This window comes from Zonotrichia albicollis, chromosome 5 (assembly GCF_047830755.1).
Source record: "Zonotrichia albicollis isolate bZonAlb1 chromosome 5, bZonAlb1.hap1, whole genome shotgun sequence".
NCBI lineage: Eukaryota > Metazoa > Chordata > Aves > Passeriformes > Passerellidae > Zonotrichia > Zonotrichia albicollis.
Window position 1 is genome coordinate 3,645,347 of NC_133823.1, and position 17,780 is coordinate 3,663,126.

Sequence of the window (17,780 nt, forward strand, 5' to 3'; positions counted from 1 at the left end):
ATGAGGCATTTAGAACCTAATTAGACAGAGATGGGCTAAAGGGCAGATGGAGGTGACAAATGTCAGCAGAACTGTGCAATGGGAAAAGGGATATCTTGACATAATAGCTGGTGGAGGATTCAGAGCACATATGTCACTGCAGTGCCTGAGATGTTATAAATTCAGATTTCTTAAAGATTGGACAGAATGTGAATAACAGAGGCCTAAAAGGGCTCATGCCAACCTGGTTTACATACACATACTGAAATTAGGAGGATGGGAAGGAAAGCATGACCTCCTTAGAATGAACTGAAGTTATTAGAAGTATTAGTTTGAATTTACTTTTTCATTTCAAATGTGAAATTTGTTGTGAAATAGTTGTTAATAATCCTTCTTCTTGTAAAATGCTCCCTATTTCCAGTGAGGGAGTTAAAAATGGGTGGTGCAAAGACAAACCACAGTATTGTAGCAGTATTTGTCCACCCTATCTGGAACTTGCTTGAGTGCTTGAGGTTCAGCCATAGCTCTTAAAAAAGTAAATGAAAACCAAAGATGTGACCAATAGAGCAGCAGAATGTTTGAAGAATTTATTTGATGCACTGCATAGTAAATAAGCAAAACTTGATATTGCATTCAGGTCTGTGTCTGGTGCGTCACTTTAACAACCATAAATATAAAATAAAAACCTAAGAATGTTGAGCTGCCAGGGTTTGCTGTTCCTGGCATTCAGTGTAAGCAGTTGGCATTGCTTCTTGTCATCAATCATCCTTTTGGTGGGCTAAGCATGCCTAACAAATTAGCTGCTCGTTGCTTATTTGGCTGATATTTTGCTGCTGTGTCAGACTCCATTTGGCTGTTAAAGCTGCAGTTTTTTTCCAGGTACTGTGTCTTTCTCTCTGGATGGTGCTATTAATAGAATGCTCCTTTTGTTATTTGCAGTTCTCATAATTGCCTTAAGCTCATAGCCTGAGTTTGTTCACCTTGTTGGAGTTTTATGTTGTCTGGCTGAAGCATCTTGCATATGGAATTTGTGTTCCAGAAAAGCACAGAGCAAATTATTGGTGCTTTAAGAGGACCAGCATCTTAATCTCTTAAAATTTGATGTAAAGCGAGGTACAGACCCATGCACTCAGAGACAAGATGAGACATGAACACTCAAAGCAGAAGTGACTGGAGTGAGAATAGAGCAAAAATAGTACAATTACTGACCTTTGTGTGAGGGGAGAAAGGAAATGAAAGCAGCCTCTAAAAACTCTTTAAAAATAAATAAAAAAAAGTAGGGGCTATGTATGAGGGATACTTGAATGCCTATGCATGGACATGGCAGTAGTGAGAGGTTCTAAAGAATAAAGTTTTCTTAGTGGATATTTAGGACCAAGAATTCCTAAATCATGTTTTAGTCATGAAATGACAAATGCACTCAAGAAATAGGCCTTTGCTGATGTAGGTACCAGCAAAGGGTTGGGTTTTCTCACATTCTGTGGATACAGAAAGTTTTACAATGCTGTACAGACTTTAGTATGGAAGTAATCTGTCAGCATGAGGTCTTTATGAGAGTGTTTTTTCCAGAGGGGAAAATGGAGATTATTTGGGATTGATTGAAACATTATGGTAGGGGCAGTTAGAGGTGACTCTTAAGTATCCCTTTTCATACTATAATTCTAACACTCAGAAACAAATTCAAAACAAATATTGAAATGTTTCACTTCTGGGAGTTTGAATTGGTTCACTCAAATGTGTTTAGATGTCATCTGGTTGTATTTTAAAAGAAACTTTTGCTGAAATTAGCACTGATTTGGAAAGTCTTTGTTTAGTAGCAGAGCTTTGTGACAAGTGATTGAAATAGTGTCTTTTATTTTCCTCCAAGCCAGCTTTACCTGAAAGTTTCTTGATGTTGGATCAGATCTGTTGCACAGATCCTTTCTAGAGGGCTGACAGAATATGTGTAAACTGTGAGAACACCTGACAGCTGCATTTCAGCTGCAATGTGGTAGAAGATGTGTGAATAAAACAGAACAAGGCAGAACTACCCCACGAGCCTGAATTCCAGACAAGGTAAAGGACAGGAGCACAGTGAAATGATAGAAAAATCTGTTACCAGAATATTTACAGCTGCTGCTGTGTGACCCTTGCTCATAGATGCTGTCTGCAGAAGTAAGTTGGGTTTTGCTAAGTTGTTTGTTTGTTTTGTTTGGGATTTTTTTTTTTGAGTACATAGAGATGAGAATAGAAAGAAAATCCATCCAGCCTGCATTACTCTATAGCATTGAATTTCCCCTTAGCCTTGAATTTCCCCAAATCAAAACAACTCCCTAAACCAACTTGAAGTAACTTCTGACTTTTCTTTTATTAAAGAAAAACCCCAGCTCTGACCATGTACAATTTGTAATGTTTTTAAATTGCAGCTCAAGCTTTATGAAATAGGTTTGCATTTGTAAATAACATTATTAAGAATTTAAGCAGCTCAGACAATAATTATTTTAAGTATTAAAGGTGCCCTCATGTTAAAACAAAGTATGTCCATACCTGACCTCTATTTACCTGTCTTTAAAGTGAGATTTACAATGTGTATAAATCCTTATTCAGTTGAGTGGGAAATTTCTGAGTGTCTAAAATGAGCTTCATAACACCACAGTAAATGAGTGGAAGTGGAGATAGTGCAATATAGTTTCTTCAGTGAGAGAGAAAGACAGTGTGTAAATTATTGAAAACACAAACAAGCATCAAATTGTACAGCATAATGTCTGAAAAAACCAAAACAAGCCAGAAACCCCCAGAGAGAATCAGGTGCTTCCCAGAGGTAGAAATTTAAATAATCTAGGTGTTGTAGCTGTCTGATGCTCCTCTTTCAGAGTAGAAACTATTAACTGTTTGTCCATCTCTTGAATACTTGCTAAATAGCTACAGGAAGGTGGGAGAGTAAAGTGTTAGAGAACACATTGGTTGGGAATAACTTCCACAGTTTTTATTAAAACTGGATCACAGTGCAGCCAAGAATTCAAGGATCATGGTGCCATAGGAGTACCAGAAAGCAGGAAAATTATTCTGTGAAATAGGAATTCAAGTTCACATTTGTGAGGGTAACAATTTGCTCTCTGGAATCTGTTCAGTGTCATTTCAAGGCTGTCTAAGAGCTGTTGAATTCTCTGGGAGAGGAACAGATGTGGTTTGAAAACGGTAACATTTTCTTCTGGGGGAGTGTATGGACCAAAGAGAAGTGCAGAGCTGTGAGGTTGGTAGAAGCCTCTTGAGGTTGTGTGGTTCCACCCTGGTGCCCAGTGCAAGGGCTTGCTCAGGGACATGAGAAGCTGAACTTGGAATATCCCAAATGCTAAAAACTCCATAAAATCTGGGCAAACACATTCTAATCACTCTCAGTGCAAAGTGTGTGTGGCATTTTTCTTGTGTTTGAACTTTCAACCAGTATTGCATTTGCTGGGACCCCCCTGGCAGGAAGGATGATGAATCTGACTCCATGTTCTCAGAAGGCTAATTTATTATTTTATTATACTATATTATAGTAAAGAATACTATATTAAACAATACTGAATATACGACATCTCTAACTTCTCTTACAGAATTGTACCGATCAATGAATGTAGTAGTGTTACATCTGTAATTTTGCTGGGACATTGACCAAGATGTATTCCATGGTCACAGAAACACCTGATATCCCATTGTGTTTGCTGGGAAATGCCCCAATGAAGGCAGGAATGATGGATCTGACTCCATGTGCTCAGAAGGCTAATTTATACTTTAATAATATTTTTTATTATTTTATAATACTGTATTATATTAAAGAATACTATACTATACTACACTAAAGAATACAGAAAGGATACTTACAGAAGGCTAAAAAGATAACAATGAAAACTCCTGACTCTTTCCAGAGTCCCAACACAGCTTGGCCCTGATTGGCCACAGAGTGAAAACAACTCCCAGCAGAATCCAATGGAACAATCACCTGTGGGTGAACAATCTCCAAACACATTGCACATGAGCACAACACAGGAGAAGCAAATGAGATAAGAATTGTTTTCCTTTTCTCTGAGGTTTCTCAGCTTCCCAGGAGAAAACTCTGGGTGAAGGGATTTTCAGAAAATGTGAATGTGACAAACCAGGTCTTCCTGTGGCACATGGGGGAAACTGAATTCTGCATTGACATCAAAAGCCAAAAATTTTCCTTGTCACATACTCAGAAATGTCTCTTCTTTCCTCTTGTACAACATGGTATATTCAGAGAGGAGCCAACTGTAATGTGCTTGTATCAGAGATATATATGAGAGATTGCCTATTGGTCACAGTGCACAAGGCAACTGAGCAATTACTCAAGATATGAGTCAGGCATTTCTCGTTACTAAATTAACCAATTGTTAGAGCCGGGCTGAACTTTTCAGCCAGAAAATGCTAAGCAGAAAGCTGCAAATTCAAATTGATGAAGAAATAACACAAGTTCTATGTCAGCATTGACAAGTACTTTCCATTAGTAAATGTGACCTTAAGAAAATCTGAGATAAATTGAAGTATTTAATTTAATTTCATCTTGACTGCAAGGTTTTCATCTTTATTAATCAAACTTTTTTAATGATACAAAACCTCCCTCTTTGTTGTCAAACTTCCAGTACAACAAATATTAGTACAACAGAAGAATATTTTTTGTAGCTACTTGAACTTTTCTTTACTTCCATTCTAAAATATGTATTTTATTTGCCTTAAAATCCTATTATAATACTGATCATTTTGATGAATCACTTGATATTTTGGACAAATTGGTCACCATTATTGACCAGTTATGAGGTAATGTCTGTTGATCTCCAGCCAGCTAGAGATGGAAATGTCTAAAATGATTTTTTTGGGAAAAAAGAGCATTAACAGTATGTTGCTAACTAACGAATAATAATTTGCATAGTAGAGATCAAAAATTTCTGTGCAAAAGTTATTTTATTTCTATTTTTGTAGGTACTTACTGAGACAACAGCTAGAGCTAAAGATCAGGAAGTTGAGGCACTCAGCAGTGACTGCAGAGAGTAAACGCAGTAATTGGGCAAAACAGTAATTGTTTGCTTGAGAATAAAACAAAAACCTAGGAGTGGAGCTGGGCTTTGAAAGGTAAGTTAATTAAATGCTGCTAAAAGGAGACTAAAGCTCTTTTTTTCTAGATTTGTATTATTGCTTCCCCAAATGACTGTGGTCATTAGGAATAAATATCTGGTGTTTACCCCCAGCACCAAGGTTTTGTGAGGGGTTCATAGTTGAAGTGCCTTTTAATAAACCATGCTTTGATGCACAGAAAACAAAAAAAAAAAGGGCTCTGATTCTCAACTTATATTATGCAGAGTCACTGTATTGCACAGGAGAAGCCCAGAAACATAAATGTGATGCGAATTTTGTGCCTGACTAGTTGATTAAAAGGATGCTTTAGTGGCTGCTGCACACTTTATGCATTCTTATTATCCTGCAATTGCTCCATGAGATCTGTATCTAAATCCAATCTCTTTCCAACATCAGCAGCAAGTTTAGTATCATGGCAAAATTATTAGAGACAGTTTAGCTACTGGGGATGGACTGAGTGCTGTTAGTGCTGGCACTGCTGTGGTGTTCCCTGGGGTCTGACACTGTCCCACTGTGGGATCTCAGCACCTTAGGACTGAGGTGCCACCGAGACCACCCTTGGGGGGCTCGGGAGTCCTGGAATGTTGCCAGAAGTGTCTGGTGGCTGGACTTTGATCCTACACAGGAGACGACACCTGTATGAGGACAGGAGGGTTTCACCGGGGTGAATGGTGAAGGGATTAGTTAATTAGAGGGTGAGACACAGGGTTTAGGATTTCTGTACAGGGGGGTTTAGAGAAGTAAGATGGAGGAATTGGGGCGTGTCCTGTCCTTCTTCTTCTTCTTCTTCTCCTCCATCTTCTGTGGTGATGGTGGCACTTTGGGATTGGTCATTACTAAAAGTGCACTGGGCAATAAGAATAAATGGTATTGGGGAAAAATGATAAATATTGTACACGTAACAATGGGTATAAAGATAGGTGACTGTCCGAAGGGCAGCACAGTGTGCTCATGGCTGGCTGCTGAGCAGAGCTCTGTTGGGCCGAGAGAAAATCTTTTAGATAAACAATTAATAAACATAAAAACCGAAAGAAGAACTGAAGCCTCTTCTCGTCCTTTGATACGCGGGCTGCCCCAAGGCCACCCCGGGCCTTTCCAGGCCCTCCAAACAGCCGAAAACCGGACATCCCACAGCTTTTCTGCACCAAAAAGGGGAAGGAAGCCCCATGGCTGTTTTTTTGGATGTCACTCAACAGCCGCCCATGAGCAGGGGATGCTTTTGTGGCCAGTGCTGAGTTGTCTGGATTTGCATCAAGGCTGTCACCATCTCCTGAAGTAGCTTTAAAAACCATTCCTTGGTTGTGGCTGAAGCACAATTTCAAATGTGCTTTCACTGTGCTGAGAGTCTTTATGTATGGAGGGTGCAGCTGGTGAGTTTCTGTTTAATAACCACAGCTCTTATTGTTCATATTTGGAAGGAATGTCCCCTCACTGTGCAATGAAACAAGAACATTTAAATGGCCAGGAAATCCCCCTGGAGAGGTGTCTACCTGAAAATGTGGCTGGAATACAAGGACCCCATTGTGGTTTAAGCCAGCAGGCAGCTCAGCACAGCACAGCTGCTCACTCGCTCTCCCCTGTGGGGTGAGAATGGGAGAAGGGTAAAACTGTGGCTTGTGATTAAGACAGTTTAATAGGACAGAAATGAAAGAGAAAATAATCATAAAAGAATATAAAAATAAGTGATAGGATCACAAAATAAGTGTTAAGACAAGGGGTAATGGCTTTAAATGGAAAAAAAAGTAGGTTTAGGCTAGATTTTACAAAGAAATTCTTCCCTGTTGAGCTGCCCCATCCCTGGAAGTGTTCAAGTGTTCAAGACCAGGCTGGGTAGGGCTGTGAGCTACCTTGTGTCTTGAAAAGCATCCCTGCCCTTGGCAGAGGGTTGGAACTTGATGATATTTAAGGTTCCTTCCAACCCAAACCATTCTGTGATGCAGGACCCACTGACCAAAGCCTGCCCACACCATGGGCAGTGACTGCCACACCCAGCCAGCTTTACACATCTCCTCTATCACTGTCCATGCAGTTCAATCCTGTTTTAACTATTTGTGGATTAGCCAGAAACTGCAATTACCAGAGTTCCTGAACAAATGGAATCAGTTTGTTAACCCTGTCTTGGCTGCCTTAGTTTTCGGATACATTTTTGTGACTCAGACCTCATCCTTTCCTTGGCTTCTGGCTCACTGGCAAAACTCTGCACTTCACTGCAGGTTTAAAATAAATATTACAGTCCCTATTACTAAGTGGAACTTTCACCACAGAGGTTATTTCTCTCACGTGGGTGGCTACAGGTATTTTTAGCAAACTGAACATTACCCTGATCTTCACATTCTGTCTACACAGGCATGCCCTGCTCAGGGTCTCCTGTTCAGCAGCCCCTGATATCTGATAGAGCCACAGCCATTCCAGTTTTTGATACCCAAAACTTGCCATTTGATATAAAAACCAGCAAGTCTCCTATGAAATGCCTGCCCCTGAGACAGCTGAGTATAAGCTGCTTTCACAAGGAAGCACAAGAAAACCTTTGGAAAGATGCTGTAAACTACCTGTTCACAGAGGGAGATTCTGCTAAATCCCCATTCAATTTAGCCTAAGCCCCAAAGCATGTAATTTTAATCTTCTCAAAGTCCTGCCATCTCTTTTTAATATTTATAAATGGGTAACAGGAATACTCAATCATTTTTAATCTAGTTAAACCTAACAATATCTTGTGGTAAGGAGTTGCACAACTGAGATTCTATTGCAAACTATTTGCTTTTAATCAATTCCAAAATTGCCCATATGAGACATTTTTGTTTGCAAAGGTTTTGGCTTAAAGATGAACTTTGAGCAAAGTCTGATGTGAGGAAAATATGAGCAAGTTGAGTTCTGAATCGAGATTTGGAACCTTGTGGATACCCTTTTTTGCATCAGCATTTGGTGGTTTTGAATGCTTATTTCAGCTCGTGTTTTCAGTCTCTCTTAGCGCATTCATCACCAAGAAAAATCTTTCAAGGGCAAAAAACCAAAAAAATAGGTGTGGGGGAAATAATAGAAGGGAATTTATGTATGGGCAAAGGTGGAGAGGAGTTAAAAGCTATCCACCTACTTCTTGCTATGAAGAGGAAAGGTCAAACAAAAGAATATATCTTATTTTATCTGTTTATACCTGTCTTGTTCCTCAGGGTGTTGTTACCTTGCAATGCTGTCACCTCTGTGCTACAGAAGGAATAGGTAACTGCAGTTAATGTGCTAAATCCAACCAAAGTGCTTGAAAAAAGCTGCATTTTCAATAGTGTCAAGAGACTTTAGGAGAAAAACTGCTTTATTTCATTAAGTCTTGTGTAGGGCTGCAGAAGGGAGAGAGCAGTAGAGGCAGAGCATCCTTTTATTGTGGCAGTGTTAAACATAATTCTGCAGAGGAAGAACAGTGTGAACGAAGGCAGCAGTGACATTGGGTGTCCTTTTCCTTAGGCCACCATTATACCTTATTCAAGGTTAGATTTACATTAAGGCCAAGTATGCGTTATAGAATATAAAGAACACAGTTTGAAGCTGCAGTGACTGCATTGCTGTGAAAATTAGTTCTGCCTTCAGGTAGTATTTCAGTGGGGACATTCCTGAGGGTATACATGGGTGTGAAACCCCTCTCTGGCTGGTACTGCATTGTGGCATGCTTGTATTTGAATGCATGTATTTACTTTTTAAATGCAAAACTAAGCCTCTGCTTGTGGTATCCACCTTCCTCAGAGGCAACTTTTTGATTGCTTTTTAGATAACTTGTCCTGTCCATGGATTTTGTTCCCTAAATAGGGAATTAATTGAGCTTGCTTGAGTTCCTGACCAAGATGTTCCAATTTGTAGGAACACTGTTGCTGAGGGATGGGTGTGTGTGCATAGGTAGATATATAAAATATTCATATGTGTGCAAGAACAGTGTGAATCCTTAGCTATCCCAGAATGCCATCCACACTGGAAAAATCATGACATAGTTACTGCATGGCTGCTAAAGTCTAATTCTTCATATATGAGAGGATAGAAACTTTTTGCTGCATAAATCATGTTTAAATCATCGTGTAAATCATGACTTTTAAGATTAGGTTTTCTTTTGCCTAAGGTTGCATATTATGCTGATAACCTCTTTTATCTAAGTATCTTACAGTTCAAGCAACATAATTGACTTTGTGTAGCTGTTGTCTTCTCTTTCCTTGTGGAACAACGTGCTGGAAATGGAGAGTCATGAAACAGGTTTAAATGAGCAGGTTTGATGAATTTATATCCTGGATTTTCCCTGGAGCAAAGGGTGGTGAGAACTCAGTGATTATTGATTCCTACAGGCCATTTTGGGATAACAAGGGTTGTTTGGGTTGATTTAAGTCAACCTGGGAGCACCAGCAAAAAATTGTTAGGTGCTTTAGCCTTGCAGAATAGGTGGAATAGGGATTGCAGCTAACAAATAAAAAAATCTATCAATAAAAATGTTTAAAACACTGTGATTCCCCTCAAGTTATGCAAAATAGAAGAGAGATAAAGCTATACAAACTACTACCATTTACACAGGAATTGGCAATTATCCGAGGATGTCCCTGTGTGCATTTTGAGAAATAATTTTTATTGAAACAAATAACATTTCTAAGTTTTTGAATCTTTCAATTCTCATTATTGTTTCTTCTGTGTGACTTCAGATATCTTCTCTGCAGCCTTTCATTGCACATGCCTCTGATATAGTTGGCATGGAGAGATTTTTTTAAAAGCTGACTTTAATTTACTGGTGCTGCATTGCCCAGATCGATATTATTGCATTTGGAAAGTCTATCCTGCCATTAGATTTACCAACCAGAAAATGGAGACCACTAAAAGGCTTGCCTTCAATTCAGATTTCTAATAAATCTTCTACAAATGTGGATTATGAGGCAGCTTTTTGTTTGTTCCTTTGAAACACTAAGGAGATTCTCCAGTATTTCACAGGGACTGCTGTATCACTGTCACACATGATCCTTCAGCGTAGAATTAAGTAATTATGTGTGTCTTGCAGTGATTTAAAGCTAATGCTTTTCACTTTACTCATGAAAGAGATGCATAACATCAGAACATAACATATAACATCAATTCATAAATTTTGTTTTCTTCTCTTTGTATACTTAATTTTCAGAATACCATTAGCCAGTAAATGTGTTAAGAAGATGGCCATCCTCTGTTTATATGTTTCAATTTCTCATTTCACTCACAGAGGTAAATACCCTGGTTGATACTCAGTTCTCAGATGTGGATTTTGGCACTTCTTGCTTTAATTCAGCCATTAATACTGGCTCTGATTTTCCTTTCCATTAATCCAGGATAACTACTTGTACTTTCCTTCTTTGCCTGCATTCCCAAGTCGTGTTCCCCTTTGGCATGTCCTTTTTTTGTTAAATTCCTTTGGCTGTAAAATCACTCAACTTCATGCAGTGAAGGAGCAGGACTGAGAGGAGAGAGTCAAGGAATTCTGATGCTTTTGTTATCACAGTGGTAACTCTGATCACTCTTCACTCTGCAGATTTGTATTGTGGTGCTGTATAACAAAGTGATGGAGTCCTATTTTCCCCCTAAAAATACATTTTTGTTTTGATGTTACCCTATTTAACAAATGGTTTGGAGTTACATGAAGCCTTTACATTATAATTTTATATATTCATCTTGAAACAAGCATAAATTGGCTTTTGTGCTGGTAGCTAGCAATTTGCTGCGCTTAATGTACTTGTATTTGCAAAGAATACCTGCAGTCCTCTTCTTTCCTTTTATTGGCTTATAAATATATTGGGGTGAAATTTTTTTGGTTGAGATGAGAGATAACATTTAATAATCAATTTCTAAGCATCAAAACATGGCTGTGAATTGCTAACTTCTAATGCATATTCCCCACCTGCAGAGCTGAATGGAATCAGTAAGGTCTATAAAACAAATCTTTGTTGCATTCAAATCCAGTGGCCATCCATCTGATACTGCCTTTGAATGTATATCCTGGATTTTCCCAATAGATCTGTAAATGTCTATATATGCTCTGCAAACAGAAATACATAGCTCTAAGGTTAAAGGAATGTAATTTTTAATTATGCCCTTTAGAGCATTTATCATTTCTTTCCAAGAGTTATTGGACTCCAGACATTGATGTGCCATATGGATATATATTCCCTTCAATATGAAAATTTCTATATAAATACCACCATCTTCTTTTCTTTGGATCATTTGCCCTGAAAGTTTTAGATTTCCTGTCCAATATTAAGTTGCATAGCATTAAAAATGGCTTCCAAAGTATCTCACTGCTTGAATGGTGTAATTCTGCTTTCCATTTAACTTGAATTAGTATGTCTTTTAATTTTTATTAAATTTATTAATTATTCCATTGACATAGCAATGGAATTATAGTCTTATTAAAATGATTAATCATTTATTTTTGGTTTGTTCCAGGTGGGGATTTTTGTCTGTTTGCTTTTTATTTGTTGTTTTTTTTTTATTTACCTGGAATTCCAAGTTAAAATACTTCAGCAACAACAAACTTCATCTGGCTCAGAAAAAAATGCTGCTGGGGCCTTGAGAGGTTTCTTTCTTTGCAGTCAGAGTTTTGCTACATGTCACAGTGATTCATCAGCTGCAGTGACTGATAGAAGGGATAAGTCACAGGTTCTTTATCACTGCCTTTGGCAGACACACATCTAGAACTTTTATTTCTGTCTAGAAAAGGTGCTGGGAAAACCTCTGTTCATGTTAAATACTTGGTTTTGATTAGGAAGATGCTCAGTGTAGTAGCAAGACTGATTTTGACTTCTTGGTTTCTGGTTCTTAGGATGGTTATTCAAAGGTTATTATCAAACCTTATTACCAAGGTTCAGCTGTGGGCTCCTCTTGGTTTATGCCAGTTTTGTATCTAAATGGTTTTATAGAATGTCATCAGAACCTGAGTGAGGGATCACATCTCATGGGGTGATAATTGATAATATTTCAGTTTCCCTGTTGGTGATTTAGCTTCCCTCTGTGCTTGATAAATCTTACTGGGATGTGTGTGAACAGTGAGTGTTTAGCTCATTTCAGAATTATTTTTAGTTATGCAGCCAAGTCCTGGATGGTCTGAGGCCACCCAGACTTAAAAACAAATGCAGCCAGGTGAGCCAAATGAGGCTCAGGTCCTTTGCTCCTCTTGGGAACATCTGTCTTCCTCAACAAATTATCTTGCCTCAGCTGATGGTGGTTCCTGATGTTTGCATATTTTCACCTGCTGTTAGTAATTCAGGACTTTCCACTCAATCTTCCTTGGAGCGCTACAACGCTGGGTACTGACCTTGGTGTACGTTTGATTGGTACAAGAAGCTTAGGGAGCTGCTGTGTCAGATACAAATTCTACCTGAACACTAGAAAAAGTGATTAGGCATTGAACTCTTTGTTGCCTGCAGATCTATGTGTTTCCCACTTGACACTCTTCATTTGGTCTTGATTAATTAGGGGTTTTGTCCTTATTATGTATTTGTTCCTGAAGATGGTATGGGTTTTTTGTGTCTGGTGGAAAATGAGGACATAACATTCATTTAACTTCACTGTAAGCTTCTAATTGGAAGAATAACTTGTTCTTTTTTAATGCATACCATTTCTCCCCTTGGAATGGTGTTGTGAGTTGTTTAAATATCCATATTATTGATCTACCAATAAAGGATTGTGGTTTTGTCCAGGAAAGAGAATCTCTGTCTGCAGAAGTTGTAGGGGTTTAGTGGCTTCTGACTTTTGCCTTTTAATCTTAAAACTCACTTTTGGTCAGGATGACAACCACTCCACCCCTAGGCTGGACAGCAAGCACTGGTTTTATTTTCTTTTACTTCTCAGCCCCTAGTGCCTTCAACCTATTTTTGCTTTTCTTCAACTTTTGCAAGAAGTTATCAAGATCCCCATCCTGAGTCCTTGCAGGAAGGGCAGACTGATGAAGAATTTGATAAATTACTTCTTCTAACATGATTTAACTTCCCGAGTATTCTTCATTCCTCCAGTGTTTTTCTCCTCACTTGCTCCATATGTTCACTTTCTGTCATCAACAGCTGTAAGAAATGTTTTTTGGCTCTTGACTCCAAGATATGTCCAGTTACAGCCACTGTCTTCCAGGCTGAACACTTTTTAAAATACAGCCTTGATTTTTATTCTTCCTTTGCCAGTCATGCTGTTCACTTACCTGTGTGACACAGAAGTTGAATGTTACACTGTTTACTGTTTCTGAAATAAATTCTGTGTATAGAGGAGTATTTTTTTTTCTCTGGGAAAATTATAAGGAAATGGAATAATGGCACACAATAGAAAGAGGTTGCCTGTGAGAATGAGCAAAAAGGGACTGAAAAATGTAAGGAAGAAATAAATCAAAGCTATTTGAAAAGTGATGGACTAAAGAATAGGTGGTCTTAAGGAAAAGAAAACTTTGTTTTAATTTTTAAATGTCCATGGAATAAAAGTAAACTCTCCTGTGGAACTTTTTAATTTCTGAAGACTTACAGCAGCTACTTGATATTCTTCCTTGGCTTTGTCGCTATTGGGTTCTTAGTTAATCTAAAACCCAAAGGTTTTTATGTTTGTTTCTTTTTTTCCCCCAATACTCTGTAAATCTTTTCTCTGAAGTGATTATGAGAAAATGGCATTACCTTTTTTTTTTCCCCTTTGGTAAATTAAAAGAAAGTTTAATGTTTGTTTTGTCATAGTACTGCCAGGGGTGAGTGATTAGGCACTGCCTCTTCAGTCTCTCTTGCCTAAGGTTAATTTATGGGGATTTTCTAAATCTCAGCCTAAAGATTCTTAGCTCTCTTATTACTATATAGTTCCCACCAGTTTAAATGCTATTAGCTGGTGTATGCTCTGGTTGTGAGCACAATTCTGAGCAAGAAAATTTGGAGTAATTGCATGATTCAAGTATTATACCTGTGTTTTTATACAATGCATTGATTTGGTTCACATAAACAAGACACAAAAATCTGTATCAGATTTTTGGAAATCAAAGAAGTTTGGAAATCAGCAGTACTTCTCTTCAAAGTGGATGGGAAGTGTTCTCTACTTATCAGCTATTCTGTAGTTGTTGACTATGGACACTGATCTGTTGGTGTTTAAAGTTGAAAATCTTCCAGTGAATTGCATTTTTTTAAAGAGCTGGGGAGCTGGAATAAACTGCAGATGAAGGAAAAGAGAGATATTAAGTATTGGAATAAAGAGTTGGTTTGAAATGCAGATATTTACTGAGACTGAAGAGTTTTCTGTAGCTGATTTGGACCAGAGACTATATATTCAATTCTGAAAATTCAATGAGCATCCTTATCACTAAGCTGTTGAGTGCTCTGAAATATGGGCCATAAACAGAACAAGTGTAAATGCTCCTCCAGACAGCTTCAGATAAATAGCTGAATTGGATGCCTTTCTTCTTGTTTGGACAAGAAATCTCACTCTCAAATACACCCCATCTCTGCTGTTAAGGGTTTTCTGTGCATGCCATGGAAGATTTGCTGGTGTTCCAGTGGTTACAGCATTCAGCTGTCTGGTTCAGCCTCTGCACTCTGTGAGGCTGAAATTGGGCATTAATCTCAGCCCAAAGTTGGTCCCCCACTTCGTGGTAAATGCTTTAAGTGCCTGCTCTGAAGTAGGCATTTATTTCAACCTTGGAAGACCTTAAATTTCTCTCTCTGCAGTCTATGAAAATGTTCACAGCCTAGGAAAATCATTTGTCACCCTACTAGGCAGCTGAACAATCTGCCTCTGCGTTCTGACCTGAAAACCCTGATCTGAAGAGTTGCTGTGGGTTGGAGTTTCCAAGGAGAGTGAGCAAGGCTAATCCAAACGTCTTCACCTTCCAGTTTAGGAATTTACTGCTCTTTGTCTGGCAGGAATCCAGCCAACCCTGCCCCATTAGAATCTACAGTGTTAATAGAATTAATTCAGCTGTGCACAGTCAGTGCCACAGGTGCTGTGTTGTTTACCCAAAATGAACCTGGAACAGAAAGATTCAAAGGATTCAAGGATTGAAGGCAATTCGTTTAATGTTGAATTCATATCTTGTATAAGAGAAGTTTTTCCTGAAGTGGGGTTGAAACAGGAAGATTGTCAGGTTGGCAAGGAGCAGACAATGAAATAGCAAGTCAATTCTTTTAGTCACCACTGCAGAGTTTAATTTTCTTCTGCAGCACTGAAAATGTCAAGTGGCAGGCTTTCTCCAGCTTCCATTAGCTGGTTTTAAATGGTGTTATTAGCTGAAGAGGAGGTCAGGGGGAAAAAACACAAGTGGAAGCTATCTTAGCTCAAAGCTCCAGGTAAAAGCAGGTTACAGATGAGAAAAATATATATAGTGTCCCAAATTACTGAGCAAAGAAGTGAGCCAGGACAGAAGGAAGGATCCTGACTGTTATATTAAATCAATTTCTGTTTCAGTAACCAAATCTTTCTCCATCTTTGTGTAGGGTGGCTGAGTTTACTCTCATTGTAAAATGTCGAAAGGTTGATAACTCAGATTTTTTTTTTTTTTTTTGAGGATAACTGAATCTCAATTCTGTATAGAATTCTGACACTCTTTTAATTAAAGAGGCAAAGACTAGGAGAAGAAAAAAATGCTGTTTTTTTTTAAGGAATTTCCAAAGCTGTGTAACATTTTCTGCCCATGACTCATGTTGTTGGTAGCAGATAGTTGGAACTCTCCAAAGAGGGGAGACATTTCTGATGGAAGCCTCCCTAGATGACCTGACCACACTGGAACAACCATTTTGCAGCTGTGGAGGTGCCACTCACAGATTCAGCTGCAAATTTGTGAAGATTCAAGTTCAGGGATAGATAAATTCCAAACTGAATGAATGAATCAGAGGGACTTGGAGCCCACAAGATTTATGTAAATACAGCCCTACAGGAAAACATTTTAAGGTATAGGAATATTTTAACAACCTGGTTAAATCTTTGGACTATTAGATTATATATGTTGAAATAAATATTTAAAGACATTTATTTCTTCAAGCATGCACTCAAGTATTGTGTAATAGCCAAAGTCAGATTAAAGGCATAATGAAAGTTTGTGCCAAAATTAATAGTAACTAAGTTGAAAAAGTAAGTTTTGCTCACAAATTTCTTTTCATTTTACACATGGGAAATTAGTCAGAGATTAAATCCAAAAAATTATGCAAGAATAGCATTGGTGTTTGTTGAACTGAAATGTGAAAGCACCAACTCTGAAGGAGGATCATCCTTAGCTCAGTATCTTTCTAAATTAAGAGACAGTGCTCCCATTCCATGATTCTGTGTTGTGTATTTTGTAGAGAGGAAAAAATCCACATTTCACACATCTGCAAGGCAGCAGATTGAAAATAATTATTTGACATGAATCTTTCCTATAAAGTATTGAAAAGCATTCAGTTTTGATTTCAATTTCTTACATTTATTTCAAAACAAAAACTTTGAACAAGCTGAAGATACTCTCTTTGCATCTCTCTTTGAAAATAACTGAAATGGAAAATATTCTGAATGTTTGAGGCTTCTCAGCCTGTTTTTAAATGAAATACACAACACTGACACCCAATAATTTCAGTTCCGTTGAGGGTTTTTTTGGGAATGGCCAGGGAAAGAAGTATAATTTGTCAAGGTGCTGGCAGGCATGTCCTAATGAAACAAATTGTAACAATAAAATTTAATCTGAGAGAATTTAAGATTTTGCTCATCATGTATAGTCAACCAACATGTTGTGGTCTTCTCAGTTTTATATACAATGAGGAAAATTAAATACCCTCTGTTTCAGAAGTAAGGATGAAAGATGTTCATCATGATACTTTTAATCTGTTGATAGGTCTTGAGATACAAAATTCAAGAATATCTTAAAAATATATTCTTTTTAGGAATATATATTAAATCTTTATCTTTAAATCTTTATATATTAAATATCTTTAATATCTTAAAAAGAATATCTTAAAAACCAGAAGCAATGGTGTAGTAAATATATATTTAAGAAGATCTGAAATACTTATTTTTTTTCTCCAGGGCTACTGGAATTCTCTAGAGAGGCTTCCAGGTGGTAACCTAATGAAAAAAACTAATTTAGATTGCAGAACTTTACTTGAAGATGCCAGGATTTATTATGTAAAATATAAAGTAGGAGCTGAAAGGGTTCATTTTTGAATGCGCTTTGTAAACATCTCCATCAAAATGGTTTTCAGGAATTTTTGGAAGGAAGTAAGAGTTAGACATATTCCAGTTAAAGTAATTTAGTGAGTGAGTTATTTACTCACAAAAGAGGAAAGAATGAGAAAAAAAAAATAATAGAAACTGCCTTATTGATGGGATGGATTAGAATCTGAAAGTACCAGACTTCATACAATAGAACAAATATAACCTAAAGCCAACAGGGTCCTAAATTCAAAGTGCTTTCCAACTTGTCATGTTATTCAGTTGAAATCCAGCAAAATCAGGCTCTTAAAGATAGGATAAGAAATAAATATTATTGTATGTTCTCCTGATCAAAACATTTTAAAGCAGAAGATCAGTAGACAAGTCAAAGCTGCTTTTTAAATCGATCTAAGCCCAATTAAGTTTGCCTGGATTAGTTGGGGAAAAGGGAGGGAAAAAGAAATCCCTATTAATGTGCTGCTAAGAAAATGCAAATATGGCACTTTCTAGTGCAGTGTTTTTAAATCCTTGAGGGTTTTTTTCAGATAATCACTTCATGTTCTTGTGTGTTCCAG